This window comes from Vanessa tameamea, chromosome 18 (assembly GCF_037043105.1).
Source record: "Vanessa tameamea isolate UH-Manoa-2023 chromosome 18, ilVanTame1 primary haplotype, whole genome shotgun sequence".
Taxonomy (NCBI): domain Eukaryota; kingdom Metazoa; phylum Arthropoda; class Insecta; order Lepidoptera; family Nymphalidae; genus Vanessa; species Vanessa tameamea.
This window is the reverse complement of record NC_087326.1, coordinates 171,031-191,593: the sequence shown is the minus strand read 5'-3', so window position 1 is coordinate 191,593 and position 20,563 is coordinate 171,031.

Below are 20,563 nucleotides of genomic sequence, written 5' to 3'. Positions count from 1 at the left end.
CACGTGTGTCGTTTAAAAAGGGATGAGAACAGAAATGTCACCTGTATTCTTGAGAGGTTGTTCAAATCCGACAAAGGCTAGTAAATCACGTCACAGATCATTCGTTTACTCTACACTCGTAAATCTGGCTCCAGTGAGCTTAGTTTATTTGTACTGTGAAATATTAAACACTGTATTTGATAAGTACCTTGCCTTTTTATTGGAAGTAAAATACTTTGTATATGCTCTCAATCACTCACGTATGACGTGACTGGGATGAGTTTTGATCGTTGTAGTAATAGACAATATATTTAGTGAATATATTATTTTTGTCTGGCGAAGGCCTGCACGATGCTGCTCCAGATGTAAAGACATTTTTAACGACGGAAAGCGAGATAATCAACAAACAAATTACGTTTTGCCCGTGGCTTTGCCGCGTGTCAGGTACAGTCGCAAGTCTTAGGTATACAATCGTATACCTATGAGTTCAAGCCTTCTTCATAAAAAATAATCAAATTCGGTTTTGTGGCTCAGCCGTGTCAGCATAACAAAGTGTGTTATTTTTGCATTTATTATATTAGTATAGATTTGTATAGCTATAGATATTAAGGATACAAAGAGTCGCAGGTGGCTCTACTTTCAGTTAAAACCCGTACACCCGAGTGTCTTTTATTTTCTCACGTATTTCTTGCAGGTGGTCCTAAGGCGTCTGGCAGAAATGGTGACTAGCGACATCTATGATATCATCGGCACTTGGGAGAGCACAGATGTTCTGAGGAGATCTCTATCGATTAGGGCAATATACTGGAGCGGCAGTAGACGGGTATGTGAAAACGATACCACAGCCTCTCTGATAGGGGTCGTGGACCGTCATGGTTAGGGTTTTAGTATGTAGGGACGTAACCCAGTTGAAAAAAATATTCTGCGTCAAAAAAGAATGTCGTCACTATAACGGAAACCATAATAGCAATAAATTTTGCTAATTAAAAACAGTTGCACCCTCAGAAGTGTTGTCATGTATTATTGGATAAGCTTCGTACTTCAACGTCATAAAAAGTGGGATGAACGGCAGCCACTTCTCATCCCACTTTTCAAATTATCACAAAGCGGAGTTCTATTTGTACATTTAAATGCATTCGTCGGTTAGTCTTTTATAACAAAGCGTTAAATTTACATAAATACCTACAACATTGTGTATGAGCGGAATGCTGATTACATTGCTTATAAAATCGCGATATTTTTAAAACTACCGACTTACAACTAAACTCAACGCGACATGAATTAATTTGAAAATTTAGAGCGCCACGTTTTCACTGTACGGAATGTACAATTAATGTATTTATAATTTTAAATTATCTCGCTGGTAAGGTTAGTGTTTACCTCCTAATATAATCTAATAGGTATCACAGAAGGTCTTTACGATCCTCCATGCGGAGTGCCTAGGTTGCATTGCCATCACGACTGCTTAAGGGAATGATCACGTCACGTTTCATAGACCAAGATTTGCAGTACAAGATTTACAATACAAATTAAGTACATAAAAGTCACCGGTGATTATTCTTGATTAAAGGCACCTTCAATTTGGCTTCACGTTTCTAACCACTGAACTAAGAAGATATATATATATATATATATATATATGTATATCTATTTCTTGGCTAAGAAATCTAAACTTGAGTTATATTCGTTGAAATATTTGTAAAAGAAAATAACATCTGTCAGCGGTTCGTCCCTCGTGCAGACGTGACTTTCATTCAACGCCGATCACCTGTCGCTGAAACTGCGGATTATTTTCGCTTTATCTCGAGGGAATCCGTCTTCAGTGGAGTTTGTTTTCAAAGATATTTTGGTATCGATAAATTTATTATTGATATTTTGTTTTCTCCCTATTAAATACAGTACATATTGCGTTATGGTATGGTAGGGTAGGTTTGGTTCCGGTGAGTGATTGAGTCTGTGCAACTGCAGGAACATGGGATATGATATCTTACTCCCCGAGGTTGCGGCATATTGCTCGTGTAAGGAATGGTTAATATTTCTTGCGGCGTCAATGTCAATATATTATAAAGTGTAATATCATATCTTCTCCGTTAAGGACGACCGCCGTTAACGAAATTAGTCAGGAAGACATCGCCCCTAGATTATTATGTTAATTTATACACGTGGCTTGTTGTTTTATATTCTATAATCGTCTAATTCAAATATTTTAATGGCTTGACTACTTATTGAACCAAAGTTACGAACAAAAGTCTCGACAGTAGAAATATTTTTATTATGTGAATATACATATAGGGTATAATACAATATATAGGGTAGAATTTAGTTCTTTTTACGTTAAAAGATAACTAAGGAACTAACAACAAAATCTATATACAAAAAATGCTTCTTGCTACATATGTTAAAAAAATAATTTATACGTTACACTATCAGGCAGTTACTTTTTTCTACGTTCACATCAACTTACCCTAAAGGTACACAGAATAATATTAAAGGTATACAGACCCCACAGTGACGCTAGCATGTACGGCTTCATGATGTTCTAGTAAGACCTGTCGTGGTGGAGATCCTTGGGAGGCCTTTGTCCAATAATGGACATCTACCATCTTCCCTGAATCTTGCACAATTAATTACAAAATTAACGCTCAACAAATTTTCACTTTGAACTAGTACTTATTTTTGGGCGTATATAAAGGCCGAGTATCTCACAACTTTTTTAGATTTTTTTATATTTTGTAATAATAATATAATAATACAAACGCATTATTTCTTTCGCGGTCCAATGGGAAGAGCAGTAGGTATTGTGTTATGGAAGAGACCACCTTGCCCACGGGAGGATGAATTGACTTTGATGAATTTAATTGGATGATGCCTTGGTATTTGTAAGGGTTTCTATCAAAATCACTACGTTTTCATTGAAAAGCAGTTGTAGATTTATTTTTTAAGAATATTTTTTTTATTTAAGTAGCGATTCAGGGGTAAGATTACTTCAATAAAGTTTAATGCCGACACACAATCTTATCAAGTACAGCATCAATTCCGATTCGACTGATAAAAGAAAGCGGTGCTCCCGCTATACATATACTTTAGATACTTATAATGATATCAATATATTTGGAACAAGCTGAACCTGCAGCTTAACCTTTATAAAACTTTGCCTATAGCACATACACCATAACCCCCAATTTTACTCCCTCGTGGGGTGAATTATAAAGGTGGCCTATTTCCTTTCCCGGGACTCAAGCTATCTCCATACCAAATTTAATCTAAATTAGTTCAGCGGCTTAAACGTGAAGCGTTAACAGACAGAGTTACTTTCGTATTTATAATATTCGAATAGACTACAGATGATATATTTAATGATGTAACATAAACTCGTTATCGACTAAAGCGACGCCCGCAGGACTACCGTGACAAGTTTCACGTCAGATATTATCCAGTTATCTAGTTTGATGCGTGCACTGTTCATTTCCGGAACCTCGGTTAAATCGAGCAGTGAGTTACGGCTCGAACTTACCGTCAATAAGCAATGTTTAAATGATTGTATCGTCTTTATTGCAGGCGCGTAGCTTTACAATAGCAGAACGTTATGGCAAAATAATATTTAAAATATGACCTAATAATAATTTGTGTCATTAATGCGAAAATAAATCTCAATAAACAACTTTTTCAAGAGTGATTTTCATTAGCTGCTTCTTAACATTATTTCTTTCCGTAAATTTTAATTTATACATTCTAAAATAATTATATTTTTTCTATACAAATGTATCTACCTCTACTATATTTCTATCCTACACATTGTATACCGTTTCACCGAAATATTTTCTAAATGGCCTTACTTATCGAACCGGACAAGATTACGAACCATTGTCTCAACAACAAAAATATATGTGCTTATTACGTAAGTATAGGCTAAAAACGTTCTAACAACAACATTTATATAGAGAGCATTTACCTTATTATAATATAAATTAAATGATTATTTTATACGTTACACTACCACTCAGTTACTTTGTTCTACGTTCTCCTCAACTTAGCTTAAAGGTATAATACAGACCACACAGTGACGCTACCATTTACGGCTTCATTCTGTCGTACTAAAAGTTAAACTTATAATCAAAGTAACACCTTGTTAATGCGATTTATAATAACAGTGTAGGCTCTCCTACACTTTTATTATAAATCTGAAAACTATTGCTGTGATAAAAATATATGGTATAGGAATTAGAACGATTGTAAACAGTATGTGCAGCATTTTTTAAAGAATATAATAATATTTGATCACTATAGTATGAACTATTAAGCCACTTATGAATAAATGTTAACACAAAATATATTCATACAAAATATATGAAGACATATGAAGATCAACACAAAACATGCATATAGAACTAAAAACTTTATTCATTTCTCTCAGAAAATATCTTAACTATTTTCGTGAAACTAATTTAATATTTATATAAACATTATAAATATTTTAAAAGCTGCTAGCATTTTAATAACCTCTATTTTCCCCTGCGGTGTAAATATGAGTCTCGTCTGGACCAAATGTTCGTTAATAATGTAATATTTGTGCTGCGGCAAAACAATCGTGCAATTTACAAACGTAGGTGGGTGGACGGATAATTGGCCCACCCGATGGTAAGTGGTCACCAATGCCTATTTCTCACATCGCCATTGCCCCACCAAACTTGTGAACTGAGATGTTAGGTCCCTCGAGCCTGTAGTTACACCGGTTCACTCCTTCAAATTGGAGCACAACGATACTAAGTATTGCTGCTTGGCAGTAGAATATAGGACGAGTGGGAGGTACGGACTTTACCAAACCTTACCACGTATCTTGTTTAACGATATAAGATAAGTGGGAGGACTTTGTCAATAAAGGTTTATTTAAAGGTATCGAAATATTCACCTTTACTTTACATTAAATGTTATATATATGTCTTTGTTCGAATTAAGTTTAGTACTTAATTGGAACAAAGATTTGCTGGGAACAGGTTCTAAATACTCAGCTTCCTAAATTAGGGAAATCGTATTACGAGAGACAGGAAATTAGGAAGCATTTCTGAGTAAGTATTAGGCGGTAGGGTTTCCTTCCTTTATTCGGTCTGTGAATAGAGATCGCCTAACTATATATATTCTAAGTATATAAGATATTAAGGATTTATTTGATGGGTTTGTTTAATATCACAAAAGATGCTCCTAGAAATAGTTACGCCATTACTACAAAGAAAAATATAAGCTTGTTACCTCTGTTACTCGACTTTACAAAGTGGGTAATTCGTTCGTGTGGCAATGTATATCCCTTGTACAAACGTTTCTTAGAAAGCGTTGAAAAATGTTCAATTTTAAAATCCGTAAAAACGACACTGGTAAGTGTTATTTGTATTGTATCTGTAGTTGTAGTAATTTTACAGAATAACATACCAATCACCTTTAGGGTTAGGAGCCTTAAAGCGAGTGCTCCATTTATAAGGGCAATAAATGAAAGATTTTTATCAAAAATATTTTCTAGCTGGAAGGGTTTTGTTATAACCTACTCATTGAAATTTCTACCGCCGAACACCAATACTTAGTACGATTATGTTCCAGTTGCAAATGTGAGTGAACCGGTGTAACTATGTATTTACACACACAAGAACACCGTAGTTCCAGTTACTGGCGCATTGATTAAGCACGAAATGCTCTTGAATTATGATAATATAATGTTTATACAGAAGAATATACAAAAGTATTCCATAAAAGCTGATATACATACTATTAATACAAGAAATAAGAATAAACTTGTAACCCCTACTTTCCGTTTGCATACGGTACAGAGAACGTTTTTGGGCAATGGTATACGCATATATAATATGATACCGGGAAATGTAACCAATTTACCATTTACGAAATTTAAAAAGTTTATTAAGACTAAATTAATAAATAAGTCTTATTATTCATTAAAAGAGTACTTTTTAGAAAAAAACGCCTGGATTTAGGCTCGGGTTCCATCAAACAGCATTGTAAATCTGTTTATTTGAAAAGAGCAACTATGCGAGTTTTTTGCCGTTTCTTCTCGCTGGAGGCTGCTTTCCGAAACGGTGGTAGTATTTTAATATTGACGATTCAAAAACGCTTCGTTGTGAAGTTTACTTGAATAAACTTGATTTGATTTGATTGCAATATCTCTTCTGTGATCACTTTTCTTATAATTTTCTTGGTAGCCCATATGTCCGTCCGTCTCTCTTTACATTATATTAGCAGCCTGTAAATTTCCCACTGCTGGGCTAAGGCCTCCTCTCCCTGCGAGGAAAAGGTTTGGAGCTTATTCCACCACCCTGCTCCAGTTTGTGGAATACACATGTGGCAGAATTTCGTTGAAATTAGACACATGCAGGTTTCCTCACGATTATTTCCTTCATCGCCGAGCACGAGATGAATTCGAAACACAAATTAAGCACATGAAAATTCAGTGGTGCCTGCCTAGGTTTGAACCCGAAATCATCGGTTAACATGCACGCGTTTTAACTCGGTTCTATTACATACAAAATAAAAAAATATATCGTAAGTTGGTTTTTAAGGGGCCAGAGTCGCGAATAGCGGCTAGTATGTAAAGCCAATATATTGAATCACGTATGTAATTACGCCCGTCTGGGGGCGGTCATTGATAAATTCATTAGCTCATACACGCCCATCTCACTCGCCTTTCGTACGATGACCTTCTTCTACAGTACAATATTGTTACAAGACAATTCGGCTTTAGGCATGTTCCTCGCATAAACATTTATGAATGGCCAATAACGATTCACATAACGGCAATAAGGAAATGGAAAAGAAATCTATATTTATAATAAACAGTAAATATCAGAAGAACATACGATATCAATTGAGATCAAGAATACAATTTCGTTTATTGTCCATGTGTGTGTGCATACATAAATAATTCATAATAACATATTTTTTAATTTTTTCGCGAATATACGGTATTATTAAAAATACTAAAACAAAAAACATTAATATAGATTAACTAGTAATCGTTTATCGATATTACATTGATACAAATATGGAAAGCGATAATCTTCTGATCGTAAAACTTATTATAAAATGAACTATAATAAAAATTAAAGGAGACTAAGTTTACAATAGATTAACTAAAACACGATCCCGCATAAAGGTAAATAAATAATAAAACCAATCACAGCTTTTTAATAAAGTATTCATAATATTAAATTTTAATTCAATAAGTTTATGAGAGTCTTTTATATCAGACAATGTTAAGGGTTCCAATATTGGTTTAAAAATTGCATTTTATATGAAACTTACTCGAATCTTAATACGAGTGAGGTATAAGTACAATATTATTAAAATGAAGAATTAAACTGTACGTCATCATAACTCAGTTATTAATAATAATCAATTTTCAAGTAGAGACAGTAAATTATAATAAAACATTCCGTACTGCATTTATAAATATGTTTGTTTTGTTCGTATTCGATGCGTTCCACATCGTTTATTCGGTTCATTTGACACTTCGTGCAGTTGTTGTTAGCGCGTGAATATTTCTGGCACAGACACCAAAGTACAATAAGTTGCGCGAATCGTATCTGATCATTGCTTACAAATAGACGTAAGAGCAGAAGTTCATGTGTTTATATTATACTAGTTGTTGCCCGCAGTGACACTAGTACTTGTTTAATGGGTTAGTATTCAGGCGCTAGGAATAAAAATAAGCCTTTGTCCTTCCTTGGAGTTCAAGCTTTATATCAAATTTCATTCAATTCAGTGAATTGGCTGGGCAACAAGACAGACAGACTGTTACTGAGTATGTATAAATTGTACATTACGATCTTATGGTACTGATAAGCATGCTATGTATATAACCAAATTATATCTTACGCTTTGAACTAATATTTCCATTACCAAGAATTTATGCAAATTCGCAACGAGAAGATATTGTACGGACATCGATGATACCGAACGCTTCTTTGATCTCAACATTAATGAAAGAGCTTATCTTACTCTGAAGTTGCCGACATGGCCAGTAACAAGGAAAAGTGTTTTTCTTTTACCATAAACGCTTTTAATTTTCAACGGTTTCTCTTTTGATCTGAGCGAGTTTAATTGAGAAGAACGATGGTAGAGATATCTCAAATTATGAACTGTATCCTAGCCTCATTATTTATTTTCAGACTTCATGGGTTTAGATTTGTGTTACGCAATTAATCCCGATCCTTTGAATATATTGATAGTATTGTGATACATGTCTAACTTCGCCCTAATACGTCCCGCTCTCGGGCATTACATACCACATATCACATGCTTTCCGGTGTTTGGGATAAAAGTAAGACACGTCATGGTCATGGATCTGTATATGTCCCATAGCTGAGCTAATGTTTGCCTTTCATTTTAGAGGATGTCACTTGAAGTATTTTAATAATATTATAATTTTATTTCTTTAACTATAAAAGAGTGTATTTTTTGTAAATTTCAACTGTATTTGTTACGTACTTAAACGTCTACGCGAACATAACGGCGTCTTAAGCTTCTCATTATAACAACATTATTCGTAAAGCATAGAAACAAAACTGTTTATATAATGAGCGTATAATTTAATACAACAAGAAAGGAAAGCGTTTAGATGTTATTTACTCGTTTTTGTTATATATAAGAGATCTTTAAAACGACCTTTTAATACAATAATAATAATCTAGAATTAATGAATTATGCAAACATTATTTTATGAAGTATTATTCTATATGCCTCTCGTGCTGGTGACACTGGTCAAATGTTGACGCAGTAATTTAACGTAAATACAAAACGACTATATGTACGTCATGTTCGTCTCACGCGTACGTCGCTGTTTATCCGAAGCTTTTTGATCGATGCGACCTTTTCAACGCATGATTGATTTACGTCACTTAAATATCTCGTCGTCCGCTCGAGCCACACACGCTCTCTTATTCTGTACGAAGGAATTGCAATATCCACATAATTACATTTTAATGACCCCTTCTATGTAATACAACCAATTACGTTATAATATTTTACTAACTTATTATTAAAGAATAAAAAAGGCAATGTATTTACTACAATTATATATAATATTAGTTTTGAGGCTGCTCCACCAAGCAGATCCAATTACTGTACAATGTACTGATGTTATAATGTAGTATTGAAATTGCTCAATACGTTTATGTTTGGTGGATGCGCAAAACGGTTGAAATCCACGGAGGTAGAGCAGCATAATCGACTTTATCACAAGGGCACAAGGGACACGTGCACACAAGGAGTCCGAAAGGCTTACCCTGTAGTTATTTTTGTTATGTTACTGGTGGTACGTTAGGGGGCATCCAAAAGGCAATGATATTTTTTTTATATTTTATGTACCGTTTTGAAATGGTAAAAAATATAAAAAATGTATGATAGTAAGGAGTAATATTCAACGTGGATATGACGTGCGGGGCAGCTAGTGAGATATAAAATTTGAGAAATAAATAATTTTTCATTGACTTACAAAGTCTCATGTTGATCGTGTAATTGCTCACTAAATAGGTTCATTGAAATTAAAGCATTTTACAATAATAGTCTCTTGCTAACGTAATATTCTTCACACGTAATTTCGTTAAACTCGTCGAATGAAATAAACATGTGAAGCGCTAACGCGCTGCGACTTGGATTATATTTGCGACGACACTAAAGCCTTAAAAAGTGGTTTCACTTAGTTCACAGCGCTTTATGTACTTAGTTTATAGCGGAATAAATACAAATTTATTTTAGTTTAAGCTAATTGTCAAAATAAGACATTCAATTTTCTGTTTAAATTATTCAATATTCCGTATTTTCACTGCAAACCTTCTTTTGGCGGGCGATATGACCGACTCGAATTCGATCGAAAGTGCTTGTGAAAGCCTACTTGAATAAAGTACGAGTATATTTTGATTCACCGTGACGGCTTTCACATTTGTGCCGTGATCCCCCACTCCGCCACCTCTCCCTTATGTTATTTGGCACATATATTGTTGCTATATATTATTAAAATAATAATATCATATTTATTTTATAACAGAAACTATGTTTAAATTATTAATCGTATCTTCAATCATTTTATTAAACTTACTTACAATATTTACATATTCTGTCGGGGGTTTCGTGACGAATACATTTTTTAAAGTAAGTCTTGATGGATTCTTATATTTTTTAATACGATTTTAATTCTTTGGAATAAAATTTCGGTTACTCCATTGCGTCCATTAGTCCCGCAGTAATGGACACTTACTGTTAAAAGCCACGAGAAGTTTGAACAGCTGCGAAATAAATATCTTTTGTTTTCCTCGGCTTTAGATAAGATATTTAATCGTAAAAATTGCCTGGACTAGATTTAGTACTTTACACTAGGAACATCCTTTTACTAGGAACTAATTTGAATGTTTTCAATCTGAAACGCATTTTTTTTAATAATACTTTTTTATTGGCTTCAAAAAAAAAAAGCTATTCGCCATTTATACGCATAACACGGCAGATATATAATTAACGTTTCATCCATATTATTTAATATTATAAATGCAAAAGTAACTCTGTCTGTCTGTCTCGCTTTCACGCAAAAATACTGGACCGATTTAAATGAAATTTGGTACACAAATAGTCTAGAGCCTGAGAAAGGACATAGGCTACTTTTTATTTGGAAAAAAGTGCTGTAAAGGGTTGAAAAGGGGGATGAAAGGTTGTAAGTTGTTGAAAGTATCGTCATTTTTAGAACTAGAAGCATAAAACTTATATTTTAGTCTGTACACTTATAAACTAACATATCATGACACCCACTAAGGAGCGAATTTTGGAAATTCTACCCCTAAAGGTGTGAAATAAGGGTTGAAAGTTTGTATAGAAGTCTGTCATTTTTTAAGATAGAAACATGAAACTTTATTTATGGGATACTGATTAAAAATGAGTAAATACGTATTTAAGTGTTTCTTCATATTCTACCCCTGAGGGGGGAAATGAGGGTTGACAGCTTTTATGGAAGTCGTCATTTATTAAGCTAACAATATGAAACCTTATTTTTGGGATACTGATTAAAATTGATTTAATACGTATTTAAGTGTTCTAGATATTCTACCTCTAAGGGGTTTAATAGGGGTTGACATTTCTTATATATATTAGTCTAGAATTCCGTCATTTTTTAAGTTAGAAGCATGAAATTAGACTTTTGTGCCACTGATTAAAAATTAGTTGATAGGTATTTAAGTGTTTCTGGTTATTTTACGCCTAAGGGGAGAAATAGAGTTTGACATTTCGTATACAGGTTAGTCTGGAAGTCCGTCATTTTTGAAGTTAGAAGCTCGAAATTTTATTTTTGGGTTACCGATTAAAAATGTGTTGATTCGAATTTAAGCGTTTCTGAATATTCTACCCTAAGGGCTGAAATACACACTAATGTGGTATACAAAGCGGTCTTACATTAACGTAATATTTTAAGTTAATTTGTAAATAAATTCATATTCTACGCGAGCAAAGCCGCGGGTAACAACTAGTAAATAAATACTTCATTACAGCCACCCCAACTTTGCTTAGGTATATAAAAATATCTCAAAAAATATATAGATTTATTATAAATTTATTACAACTGAGTTAGCATATTTTATCACACGCCCTACGTACATATTTATTTCTCAAAAGCAAAACCGAGCAAGCGTACTACTTGAATAATATATTCAAATTAGTTTGAATTTATATATTTCTTATCTTTAAATAGAAAACATTCAAACTCGATCGTTACGGAACCGATAATGTTTCTCGCAATTTATATAAATACTGGTCAAAGTTTTATTAATGATTTTATTTATGTATGCGTTAAACGAATTCAATTAATTTTATAATTCAAAGTTCAAATTATACGGTAGTTGAAATTTACATTATTGAAGATTATGTGAATACAAATTAATTCTTCTTAACTCAACCACACGCGAGATGGTAAGAAACTTGCGATGTGATATTTCTCACTCGGTGGCAGTGCTTTGTTTAAGCCACTCATCAGATCACTCGAAATTTTGCTTCATACGAGTATAACATTAGAAATAAATATAATGTTTTATCTGAGAAATAGTTATATGCGAGGCTACGAGTTTTGTTAAATATTGTGACATTATTCACGAACATGTTCACAGCATTTTCACAACAAATGAAACAGGTTTTAAATTGTATACTTTAAATTAAATTACCAATGTTACACCTCACATTCCTCCAAGTTATAACAAACTTCTTCGGCTCTTGTTATTTTACTTCCCATTTCTCCCAAAACACCAAAACGAAACTACTATTAAGTGCTGTTCTTACTATTTTCACGAGCTAGAAATGTTTGGTTAAAAAGATAGACCGTCGTTGGTTCATTGGATAGCATATACAAATGGAGAACTGAGGTTCTGACCCGAACTCCCCTATCTGTATAAAAAACAGTTCTTGTGTTTTTCCGTATAGATATTTTCAGCAGCAGCAGCTCAGTTTCAGTTCAGTCACAAAAAGCAAGTAAAGGTTGGTCTTACTTATGAACAATCGTCCAGTCGTCGGATTGCAGTTACATTGGATTATGAGCGCACACTTTCCCATAAAATATCTTTTGTGTCGATTATTATTCTCCAATAAGATTAACTGACGTGACCGAAATTCTGCCTATCATAAATTTATTTCATTTGCCAAACTGTAATTTATTAATTAGCATGTTTATTTTTAATCATTTTATTTATATACATAATAATAATTGCTGTACCGTCATACTGAATGTTTTATTTTCATTTAATTACACACAATAATATGTTTGAGCAAATAAATTGATTATCATTGATTGATTGATATAAATGTTGTTACAGTAAATTAAAAATTTGTTTTTCGAAATTAAGCGAGTAAGCGGAAAGGCAATTATAAAGCGTTAATTACCGAGTCAGTTGACTGATCGTTTCTGTTCCTGAACGATGCAAAATTGGTTTTAAGTTTATTGATAGCTATCAATAATTATGTTTCCTTGTTTAAAAATAGCACCTCTGGAATATTACAATTAATTCATGTGCTGTCTGATGTCGCTGATAGCTTATACTTTTTATTCAATTATTATCGAATCGCACACCAGTGAGACTGTATTCAGAGAAAAAGGGTACTTTTTGCTTTTTTCTTAAATATTACTATTTGAAACGGGATATTTACCATGTTTTTTATTTTTATCTGGTGGAGCTCGATATTTCGACATTCGTAATAAAAATAACCATGTTAATTTAAAATCTTATATAATACTAAATATTCACAGACGTGTTTTGAGGTTTTATTCTGTATAGATAGCTATTTGATTTTAATTAGTTTTCATGTGCCTGCGTTTTATATTTTCAGGCAGTAACACAATCTACATTTTAGGATTACACCAGAAACAGTGTATTTATTTACAACCTTATAGAATATTAGATTAAATATGTATTATCAAGTTCCCTCAGAGCTCAGGTAGAAAGAAAGTTACCCCTGCCAAAACACATGTGTAATCTCCATGTTCATCGTGAGACAAAGTTAAAATGAGTTGCGAAAATAAAAGAAAATACCATTAAAAAGTATAAATTTAAGTTTTGTTTCAGATGTTATACGTAACGCGAGCGCGACCCGACGTTTGAAGTTGATGCGATATGTTCTCGTGGTAACAATTAACGCGAGTTTTGGACTTTGATGCCAGGAGAACGGGAATGTTAATTAAACCAACTGACCTTTTTGTTCTTGTTTAAAAAAAAGCATAAACATCATAAAATTTTCCTACTAAAATTAGTCAACCATTTTTGGATTTATTTTTTAATGTAGAAATTGAAACGAATGTAAGTGATATGTTTATTTTTATATTATATGAAAATGTGAATATACTATATCACATAAATATGTTCCAATCTCTTATTGTTACAGCTATATCTAATAAATATTACAAAAATATAAAACACAATATGAAATATTAATGGAGTCTTAGATTAAAAATTAGATTTTAAAAATCTTTTCTTATCAATCGGTTGAATACGGATATAGTATCAGATCGCTAAATGTTTAAGGTAAGAGCAGCCCATAATTGTTCATCCGTACGTTGAATATAAATATGTATATTCTATAAGCTAGTCATGTGGATCGGAAATCTTATGACCTTAATTTATTGGTTATGACCCCAAGAATTCGTAGCCATTCTCTCCACTCGATCGGATTATAACAGTGAAGAAATGAAAACAAAAATGCACTCCATTTTTGTTTGCACTCTCTTTTCTTTGGAGTAAAACTGCCGTGACTAAAACCAGCCAGAGAGATATAATCAACATCATCAGATTTTATTATGCATTTAGCATGCATTTAATCTTTTAGGGTATCTTCGTTCGTAAGAGAGGCATTCGTGATTTTTCCTCTTCCTAATGATTTTAGTAAAACCAGAACTGATAACTAAAAATTATAAAAGAGCGAGGAGATAACATGTGATTTTGATTACTTTGATTGTCATTCGAAAATTGACTTCAGAAGCTTAAAAAAAAAATCGAAAGAGCACAATGTTTACCCGTACATCACACACTACCAAAAAACATTGTTTAGTACCGATGTCGGTCACTTTACCATCGGCCATATATAACCAATTTCCCGCAATAAATCCCGGGACGGCGTCCCGCGGCGCCGAGTGAATACAATATCTCATTCCATGTTCTAACTAAGCGATGTGTAATCTTATTGTGAAAGAATCAGATTATTTTATTAGTGTGAATATCTCTTTATAAATAAAGTATATATATATTACATAACTTCCTACTCTTCCTCCTTGTAGCGGTGGGGTGAGTAACTAATATGTACGTCATGCAGGTTTGACCACAATTTGTTTATCTGAGATAAATTTAAGAAGGCATAAATTGTACATAATTTATCTTTGTTGAAGAAATTTTTAGTCTGTTGACCTTCAAGTTGTACAAGTACCAGAGACACCCCGTGCCGCATCTTTGCAGCTTCAGCACGTCAAGCGAATTTAATGTATATGTTACTGTAAAAGCTCGAGCTAAGGTAAATCTTATATTTTCCAGTAAAACCTAAAATTTACCGACATGAGTTGGTAAATGTAAGTATTTTTTATAATAATAAAGGGGATGACTTTTTCGGACTTTTACCATTCCAACTTAACCTAACCTAACATGTAAATCCTAAGATTTATTTTATTTATTTTTATTTTTTTTATTTATAGATTTTCGAAACACCATCGGCATATTCACAAATTATTAAGAAAAAGTAGGAAATTAATTCATGTACGGTGTGATACACCACTACAGGCGTTTACATTATATATTTTAAATAACAAAAAAAACAAATCACTACGCTCCTACATTAATATATCTTTAAAATAACAACAAAAATGTGAAAGAACAAAAAATAATAATAAATTACTCCAAATTAAAAAGAAATAGAAATATAACAACCAAAAAAAAAATCTTGTCTAATAACTAACTAATTGAGCAAAGAGTCAAATTTCTTCTTAAAACTATGGCTGTTATGACTGTATATATCAAAATCATGAGAGGCGATATCATTGTAACCACTCATATATCGGATCATAGGCGAAAACTTCCCTACATTTGTACGGAATCTAGGAATGGCGAAGGTGTTTTGAATTGGGTGACGCGGAATCGTTCTTGGGACATTTATATAAATTTGAGAAAGTAACTTTTGCGAGTCTATTGAACCATGGATTAATTTATGCAGAAACATTAAGTCATGATTGGACCTACGCTTCTCCAATGTGGCAAGTTTGAAGTGTTCCAAATGAATGATGGTAAAAGTTCGAATCCCAAAGTTTTATGGACATGTGCCATTCATAATCGGTAAATCTTAGGTTTTACTGGGAAATCCTAAGATTTACCGTAGTTCGAGCTTTTACAGTAAGATATACATCTAGACATATACTATTATAAAGCAATAAGCTGGTTATTGACAGTCATCACCGAATCTGCTCTTCAGGATTTTTTTTTATAAAAAAATAATAATATTGAAGATAGATCTCTATCTAAATATATCTTTGTGTTGTAACTTTAAATGTATATATTTAATATTGTGTTCATATAATGAACTATTGAAGGCGCACAAATCCTATTTATTGCTCTTTTGTCCTGTTTCTCGATCAGTGGTTTTATTTCAAAACTTTCGAAGTTCATTAACGATGTATTCACGTGTGAATGTTAAATATAAGACGAAAAATATTCGTATAATTTATTAGGTATACATTTATGAATATATCTTGCTGGAATGGTTCAAATATGTTGTTTATATGTATATTGTACAATATTATGTCATTTGATTCTATAATTATACTATGAATTGCAGTTATTATATATTAATAAAGTGTAAAATAATTAATTTAATATCGTCGCCGGCTAGTTCATCAGCTTATTGAAAAATCGTTCCAATGTACTTCAATATTGCCAGTATTAGGAATTTTCCTATATTATATAATATAATATAGGAAAATTCCTTCCTTTCCTATTTGACTTAGAAAAGTTTTATGAAACATAATTACCGTCTCGTCAAGTAATTAATTAAATAAAACCATATTTTTTATATAATAATATATTGTAAAATTTTAAATCATGTTTCTTGATTTATTTATGGCAAAATGAATAGACTAGAAAAGCTCCACGGCTGGGCAAAAGCTTCCTCTCCTTCTAGACTAATTAAATTAATTAATATAAGGTAAAGTAAAGTAAACAATTAATGCAATACTTAAAAATCGGAAGTATGATAAATTCTGTTCGTAGCATCCGTAGCATTCCGTGGCAATCCGTAGCATTCCGTAGCATTCCGTAGCTCGACCCGGGTACGAGTTTATCTATAGATTTTATATATATAATATTAAATTTTTGGTAGAATCATACAAAAAGATAGATCTTTAAAGTATTTTTTCATAGTATCGACTTTTTTATTGAAAACTAAATGTTATTGATAATACGAAGGCTGAATAGTTAACGGTCGTTGGTAGAGCGGTGAGCTTGTTCCACCGCGCTTCTAATAACACTTTTTACTTTATATAATTACTAACTTACTGAATATAATTACTATTGATGCATGCGCTGAAATCAAAATCAAATTATTTTCTATAGTATTAAGTGTAATTTTGAATCGACATGTTACAGGAATAAATTAAAATGCCGGCATATTTAAATGAAAATATTTAAGGTATGTAAACTTAATTACGTTTGACTTTTACCTCGGCTTAATTAACATGATATGAATTTCTATGAGAGTAACGCGATCAAAGGATATGCAGCCGACGGCACATCATTACCGGCAGGTGACAGTGACGTAGCGCGTCACACAGGTATAAACCATTACGTCATTACGCCTGTAAACTAGAACTCCTATATTTTCTTTGATATAAAATATAAACCCGTGTTATAAATCATATCAGTATGAGTGCTAAATACTATAAATATATGTAATTAAGTACGACGTATATATAAATGAATGATTATCCGTTTGTGTCGAGAGAGAGGTCGCAGCAGGCCTTTCATAACTAGTAAGCTATAAGTACAATTAACGATCCATTTTATTTTTATTCATTGTGTATTGCGATACTCTCAGTGGGTGTATTCATAATATTAAGTTCGACGGCGCTGGAAATGCAACAAATCTAAGAATATTTGATGAAGTGTAAGTAAAAACAGAGTAACTACTGTTAGCTTCAAGCGCAGCTTCGAGAGGATTGAGCAGAGCGAGGAAGAAAGCTTTGTGGGCGAGTATCACGAGCTTTTCCTCTATATACTGGAATTGTACCTTAATTACATGTAAACTTGTTTTCATGCATAGTTAACTCATTTGTGGACAACCACAAATTTGCTCCCGTTGCAAAAAACTACAGAGTATAGTATTTAGTGTAATTTATATTCCAACTTGTGGTAACTTACGTCGTATATACGACACGTATGTTACGTGGTGCCCAAGTATACTCAATATGTATTAATTTTTTACTTGTAATAAAGAGATGAGAGAACGAGCCTCTTTAACTGACGAGTCGAGTCGAATTGAAATGTGTCGATTATAATCATTTCAAAAAATTAAGAATGTTTTTTTTTTTGTTTAGAGTGAACGATTGCATTGTGTAATGTAGTTACTTATTACTTAGAAGACACAATAGTGAATAATTTTATATATTTAATTACTATTGTATTTTATTAGTTAAACACTCATAAATATTGTCGAATTTTATCGGTTTAATATTAATGTATAACGATGGTGTAAAACCAAGAATTTCCGACTCGACATTGAGTGATTGATGAACAATACAATAAACACAACTACAAAATCTAGAGCTTTAGTTTTCTATTTATATTGACGCAGGCGACGTACGCGTGACGACCAGATTTATAAAACAAATTGAGCGAGGCGTTTGTGTCACGCTGATAAATGCTCCGTCGGCAGTGACAACACAAATGCTTGGATCTGCGACTTCTATTACAGTAAAAAAATAAATATGCAATTGTATTCGCATTTACGTACACATATTTTTTTAAAGTTTTCATTAAACGATTCGGAAGTTTAAAAAGTGGCAATTTGTAAATATTCCACTGTGCAAAGCCCCCTCTTTAGAAGAATGGTTGGAGCTTTATCAAACAGTATAATATAAAATAGACAGTTGTCAGTGTATAGCTTTAATAGGTTTTATTTCACTTAGCAGTTACGTGACAATTGCAATTATTTAAACTTATATATAATAATATATCTATTAACTTCGATTGACGTCGTGCAAAACCTTTTCGTGACTTTCTTAATTATATTGTGTAAAGACGTTTATATTATCGTTCACTTGTTTAAAACTTAATTTACAAATACATACAGTTTATAGCCTTATCAGAATGAACATGAACAACATACTTATTTTAAAATTTTCTGCCAATCAAAAATACCTTTCACACTTTTTAATTTAAGCTACCAATCTCTGACATATTCGACGCTTTAAGCAAGGTGTGAGAAAAACAATGTGAGGCTTTCGTTCAAAAGGGATCGGGCTGTTCTGTAATCAGAGCAGCACACATTAACACTTCTAACACAACTTCTCGTTTAATATCGTCACTGTAAAAGTAACAAAATATTCTTTAAAACAACAAATCGGTTCACTAAATATGAAAAATATATATTCGTTTTTTTTGTTAATTTAATATTTAACAAAACAAATTTAACAAAACTGCTTGGAGGATGTTATTTAGCCTCGACGCTGCAGAGTTCCATCGATGTTTGCGGTCGTGTGGATGTCTCGCCTGCTCAGGACTCAGGACTCTTATGAGCAGGCTCGTGAGTATGTAAACGAACGACCACCTCAACACATACTAGTGACCTAAAATGGTACAAACACGGGTTCAGTATAGTTTTATTTTTTGAAGTTATTTTTTTTAACTTATAATAGAAATTGGTGGTGTTGGAAATATTAACCATTCCTTACATCACCGATGCACCACAAACCCTGGGAGCGAAGTGTTTTGTTCTTTGTACTTGTACACTGGTTCATTTGCCCTTCAAGCCAAAACACGAACATATTAAGTAATAAATAATTCTTAGCGGCACAGTTTTTATTCCATTAATATTGGATTAGTGATATAATTGTCGCGATGTACGAATAGACACATTGAGCTACTTTCATAGTACTGTTATTCGTCTTATTAAATTGAAATTAAAGTTTGTACCTTTGTTTTTCCTTTATGCGTTCCATTTAGGTTTAGGTATTTGTGCGATTGTGATGAAACTCCGTGTGCCAGTAAAAGTCACTGCTTAAAAAACGAGAAGATATCTTCTTATGTTTGTTTTTAAAAATGAATACTTTATGTAGCTCCTCATTGCGAACTCGGATTGAGGGAAGAAAAAACGGGTAGCTAGTAGTATATAAAACATCTATGTTTTTCAATAAAAGCTTTAGAGAAAACGTTGTGAGAAAATCGTTTGCATTCTTTGCTTAATTGTCCGGCGCAGGAAGGAACAAACGAGCAACTTCCGCTGTGATACGCGTCGGCGGAACATTGGACAGGTGATTGTAATTAAGCCGTCATCTATTAAACAACAGTAAATGTTTGTTTTAGTTAAATGAATATAAGTTTTGTGGTAGAAACTAACTAATAATACAGAGTGCATTTGTGTTTACACAGCACACAAAGGCATTATGTTATCACCAGCAGTTCGCTAGCCTCCCATAAGAAGTACGTAAAATTAGAATTGTTGTTCCATTTCAAATTATTCATAACTGCATCAAATGTTATACGAGGACACATGAGATTAAGAATAACCGACACGTGTTCTTTGATGGGCTAAGGCCTTCTATCCCCCTTTGAGGAGAAGGATAGGCGTATATCCCAGCACGCTGCTCCAATGCTGGTTGGTGGATTAATGTGTAGCAGAATTTCGTTGAAATTAACACATGCAGGTTTCCACACGATATTTTCCTTCACCGCCGAACACGAGATGATTTATAAATACAAATTATGCACATGAAAATTCAGCGGCGCTTGCCTGGGTTTGAACCCGCAATCAAAGGTTAAGATGTACGCGTTCTAACCATTGGGCCGACTTAGCTTTTATTAGATTGACCTGCATC